The sequence below is a fragment of the Elephantulus edwardii genome, unplaced genomic scaffold (genome assembly GCF_000299155.1).
Source record: "Elephantulus edwardii isolate Elephantulus edwardi_28Jun2011 unplaced genomic scaffold, EleEdw1.0 scaffold00282, whole genome shotgun sequence".
Lineage (NCBI taxonomy): Eukaryota > Metazoa > Chordata > Mammalia > Macroscelidea > Macroscelididae > Elephantulus > Elephantulus edwardii.
This window is the reverse complement of record NW_006400032.1, coordinates 1,964,915-1,970,480: the sequence shown is the minus strand read 5'-3', so window position 1 is coordinate 1,970,480 and position 5,566 is coordinate 1,964,915. Positions and strand designations below refer to the sequence as shown.

Below are 5,566 nucleotides of genomic sequence, written 5' to 3'. Positions count from 1 at the left end.
CTCATTCTTCATTATGCCTGGGATGTTTTCTTCCAGTAATTCTTCCACAATGTTTTTGGTGCCTTTTCTTGCTTCTTTTAGTTCTGGGATTCCAATTATGCACATGTTATTTCTCTTGATGCTGTCCCACATTATTCTTAGGTTTTCTTCTTTTTCCTTCCTTTTTGTTCTAGCAGATCAGTGCTGACAATTTTTTTTTAATTTTTGGACAGTTTTACAACTTTATTTGAAAATCAGCTATTAGTTTTTACCCACATTGATGGTCTGTAGATTTTTGAAAGTGGTGACAGGTACATAGGTAGCCAGAATATACAGCTTGTTTGAGGAGTCTTCATCCTCGGTATGTTTTCTGGACAACTGTACATGGATGCAGTGTGGAACATTCCTTGTTCCTTTGGCCCAGACAGCTTTGTTAAGCCTGGTGTCAATGAGAACATCTAGTGTTCCCATCTCTTTCATGGCAAATTTCCAGATCTCCTTGAGTGCCCGAGGAGCACGCTTCTTTAATCCTGTTCCAAGGATGTGTTTGTGAATGTTGATGGTGTACTCTCTGGTCACTACTTCGTGGGTGGCAGAATGGCCCTTCTTCTCACCACCCTTCTTTGTGGGGGCCATAGTGCCAGGACCAGGTTAGGACTGTGTAACAAGAAAGCAGGAGCTGTGCAGTGAGGACACCAATGCGATCATGCCTGCATGTCTTCACTTGCATCCTTCCTTGCACAACCGTGTCAGCCCTCAGTGCTGCTGCTAGTGGCCATGGCCTCATGTCTTGCAGTCACTTCAGAAGCAAGTAAGTGGCAGGAGACTGAAGTAGGTATTGTACTTTTGCCCTTCAAAAATGTATTCTTAATCTTTATGACATTCAGGATTTGCAATCTTAGTGGCACAGGGTGCTAAGTATCAGCTTGCTAAGTGAATCCACCAGTGGCCACAGGGAGAAAGATGTGCAATCTCTTCTCTTGTGATGGATGCCCAACTCCTCTTACATCAAAGAGGAGGTGGGAAGTCTTCAGAGGAGATGAGTCTTGAAGATGCTTTATTCCACTGGGTGTGCTGACGTGGACATTTTAAATCACAACTTCTCGGCAATGCGCATCACAGAAGAATGAAGTATGGCATTAAAAGCTTACAGAAGAGGGATTCCAGCCCACAAGGCATGTGGGGGAAAAGATCTGACAAATCTGCTCCCCTAAACATTACAGCTTAGGTTGCATTCTCTCCTATCAACTTTAACTCACTACCAGCAAGTCAGAACCAGGCAGACCCTGCAGGGCCCACATGAGGAGAGACTGTCCATCTTGCTCTTAATCTGCTGTCTGCAGGTAGATTCCAACCACAGAGGCGTCTTCTTTGCGTTAACTGTGCACCACCCTACAGGCTCTTCCATCAGAGTTTCAGGTGTAGTTTTGCTTGAGTTTAGACATCATCAGGATAATTTTGCTCGTTTTGGAAGGGGAGACAGTAGGTTGGCATGGGGAGGTCACTGGCCTAGCCATCTCCCTCTGAGGTCGAGCCCTCTTGTCTGCAGGAAACTGCTCCGAGTGTCACAGCAAGGCCACTTGCGTGGAAAACAGGGTGACCACAACATACACCTGCAAGGCAGGCTTCACCAGCGATGGCTTTAAGTGCGTGGACCCGGATGAGTGCTCGGTGCCAGAGGTACACAACTGCTCAGGGGGCAGCAGCTGCATGAACACGCTGGGCTCATACACCTGCCTGTGCCCAGCCGACCTCCACCCAATGCCGGGAGGTGGCTGCACCAATGTGGACAAGTGTGCAGAGCCCGGGCTCAGCCACTGCCACTCCCTGGCCACCTGCATCAACACCGAAGGTAACTACTCGTATGTGTGCCCAGCTGGCTTCCACCCGACGCTGGGAGGCAGCTGCACCGATGTGGACAAGTGTGCAGAGCCCGGGCTCAGCCACTGCCACACCCTGGCCACCTGCATCAACACCAAGGGTAACTACTCCTGCTTGTGCCTGGCCGACTGTGGGGACGGCAGGCACTGCGACTGCAGGCCGGGTGTCTGCGAGCCCCGGCTGGACTGTGTGCCCGTGGAGGGCAGTGGACAGTGCTGACAATTTTATCTTCTATTTCACCGGTTCTGTGCTCCATCTCTTCAACTCTATCCATGTATCCCTCCATCATGTTGGCAGCATCCGAAACATTAGACTTCATATTTTGGATTGTGGTTTCTTGTTTTTCCAGAGCCTTTAATGCCTCGTTTCTGTTATCTGCATTGTTTTGGCTTGTTTTATTAAGCTCCTCCTGGTTTTTGCTTGCAGTGTCCTGTAATTCTTCAAGTTTGTCGTTCACCCATTGAAAATATTCAATCATTGTTCTTTTAAATTCTATGTCAGAAAATTTCATCAGACTTCCTGGCTTCAGGAAATCCATTGATATCTGTAATTTTTGGGAGGTAACATCTTGCTTTGGGCTTGGGTAAGGTGTAAAATAGCTTGCTTCCTACATGACATTGCTGCCATAGAGTTTTTTTATGCCTGAGGTGATAGCAGGTTCTTGATCTGAAGTCACTGCTCCAGAACAGGGTGGAGCAGCTACCCTGCCTGGGTTTCTCTCTGCCTTCTGACCCAAAGGGAGGATCTGCTTCAGTTCAGTAGATAAAAAACTTGTGAAAGCAGCCTCCTCTATCAGCAACTCCCACAGCTAGGCCAGCCCAAGGTGCTCAGGGCTACAGGCAGTTTATGTTTATGGACTGGACATGAGGAGACACAAGGCAGAGCGTGGAGACCTGACTGGGAAACCAGAAAGCCTTAGTTTCTTCCTTCTAAGATGAGCTACAGCTGTCTCACTCCCTTCTGTTTTAGCTTACATGGTCCCACATGATCCAACCAAACAGCAGTGACTCCTCACAAGATACTTCACTCAAATTCCAGTGGCACTCCCAGTGTGTGTTGCTACTGGCTCTCCCAGCATGTATTGCTAGCTTCCAGCACACACTGCTCCTGGAGTGCATCACTAGCTCCCTACACATATTGCTCATAGAGTGCGGTGCTAGCTCCTGGCATGCAGCATGAGCAGTAGAGTCTCTAGGCCAGTGGTGTTAGCAGCAGGGTCTCCCCGGATTTTTATTTTGTTATGTTGAGAGGCAAATCATATTGAAGGCTGTAGTCTTTTATCTTTTTCAATAAATACAAGTTTTTTCACTTTCTAATGCAAGCTTGTAACATCTGCATAATGCAGATTGTTGATGAGTGTGGTGTTAGTCTAAAATTGGTTTTCTTTAGCCATTATAGTTAGCTCTCTCTGGTCTCCTGCTCTCTTAATTGTAGGCACATGGTTCTGCAAATCTGTATGGTCTTGTAAATCACCAACAGCTGTGTTAGGTTAAGAGAAAGAGTGCTCCCCACACTGGGCAACAAGACTTAATGCAAGCAAGACTTGTGGAAGTAAGACCTTAGTGCAAAAGAGACTGTGATAGCGAGACCCTGGTCATGGTGGTGGAGAGACTATGGTATTGCTGTGGAGAAGCTGTGGCAATGTGTGACCTCAAGGTGTACGCAAAGGAACCCTGAAATAATGTCCACAGTTAAATGTTTTTGTTGTTCTTACCAGATTGTTGAAGGAGAAGCTGATTAATAATTGTTCTGAGGCAAACCTTTCTGGATGATTTGGATTTGACTGCTTAACTGAAACCAGAGCCTTGACTAACTGAGAAACTGTGCCTTGGATCTTGGGCTAAAACCTGGACTTATTTTGGTGATGTTCTTTGCCTCCTACACTCTTCAAATTATTTCCCCAATAAACCCCATTCTCAGTACCACAACTGTGAGTCTGTGAGTCAACAATGAATAAACAAACTTTTTGCTGTTTGTGGGGCTCTATTGTCACCATGGTTCTGGGCTATGAGTTTGTTTTGGTTTGTTTTTTTTAATTTGCTTTCTGCTCTGGGATGGTGAGAGGTTGTGTTATTCTCATTCCCTCTGGCCTTTTCAGAGAAATGCTCATGGCCTTGTGCCCCCATGCTCTGTTTTCTGCTCTTTAGACAATGAATCTTCTTCTAATCTTGATACCACATTCTTCTTCATATAGTCCACTTTCTCATATGATTTGCTCTGCATACAAATTGAATAGATATGAGAAAAGGATATATACCCTGATGCGGCACCTTTTTAATATTTTTTTTTACTTTTCTTTTCTCTTGGTTTCATACAAAATTCACATGCATTGTGCAAAAGAAGTTGATGCAACATGGGAATGGTCTAGACTGACTTCTGTCTGCTTCATAAAGGGGAACTGTCTCCATCAATAATATATATAGTAGCAAACAAATTGCTACTAAGTCAGACACACTACCCCTCATGCTTCTGCACATATTTCCACCAATCACTGTGTTCTGTATTTACTGTTGATTCACATACTTTATTCACAGTTGTGGTACCAAGTGTGGGGTTTATTAGGAAAATAGGTTGGGGATTGGGAAAAGCAAAGAATAGCTCACACTAAAAGTCCAGGTTTAGTCCAGCAGTCCCAATCCAGATTAAAAGCAAAACATAATTCTTTAAGAGTAAAAGTGTGGCTTCATTTCAGCAACCAAATTCAGGAAGCCTCTGGTTTCTTCAATAATCCAACAACGTTTGCCTTAAAGTAGTTATAAGTCAGCTCCTCCTTTAAGCATCTGGCTAGAACAGCAAACCCTTTAACTGTGTCAAGCACAAATGCAAGAAGCCTCAGGCCACACCCTACCACCTTTCTCCACAGCAATGCCACAGTCTCTTCATCATCACCACCAGGGTATTACCACTAAGGTCTTGCTCTCACCAGAGTTTGCTCCAGTCTCTCTCAAATCTTGCTGCCCAGGGTGAGATGCACTTTCTCTTATCCTAGTCTCATAGCTTTTGATGATTTGCAAGACCATGTGTCTACGGTTAAGGTAGCTGGAGACCAGAGGAAGGCTAACTTCCTGGCACATGGCCAGGAGGAACGAGTCCTTGGAGAAGGACATTATGCTCAGAAGGTAGGAGGGACAGCACAGGAAAGGATGACCCAGGATGAGATGGATTGACTCAGTGACTCGAGAAATGGGATTGAGTCTGTAAGAGATGGTGAGATTAGCTCAGGATAGGGCAGGGTTCAGTAATGACTAGAAAAGTCAACCTTAGGGCTAACATCTCAGTTGTTTTTCATTCATACACACTGTATTTTATACATTTCTTTATTCACATTGCCCTTCATATGAAATTCTCACATATTGCATTTTATAAAACCAATCACAATCTATGCCCACTATCACTTCATCTTTTTAGATCCTTTTTATAAAAACGACACATCTTTCTTTGTTCTATTTGGCCAACTGTTTCTTGCTCTACATACAGGTTTTACATGAGCAAACTTAAGTGTTCTGGGATGGATGTCCATTGATTTATAACAGATTTGGTAAAATAATAGTTAGGTTGAGTGTACTGCTTGCCTCCACTTGGTCTTCTTTGTATGGATCCAATGAGATTTTTTTGTTGTTGTTTTCATTTTGGGCGGGATTTTTATTTTTAACGGTTTTTAGCTGATATTCATGAAGAGTAATGAGTACTTAGAACTGTGCCACTA

General features: G+C 44.4%; 1 protein-coding gene and 1 pseudogene across 1 annotated transcript in view; both read right to left on the bottom strand.

Annotated features, from left to right (window-relative positions):
* The window catches only part of CPQ (carboxypeptidase Q), a 500,522-nt gene that overhangs the window by 381,101 nt on the left and 113,855 nt on the right, over positions 1 to 5,566 (bottom strand). The window lies entirely within an intron of this gene.
* On the bottom strand, positions 241 to 615 carry LOC102843638 (annotated as a pseudogene).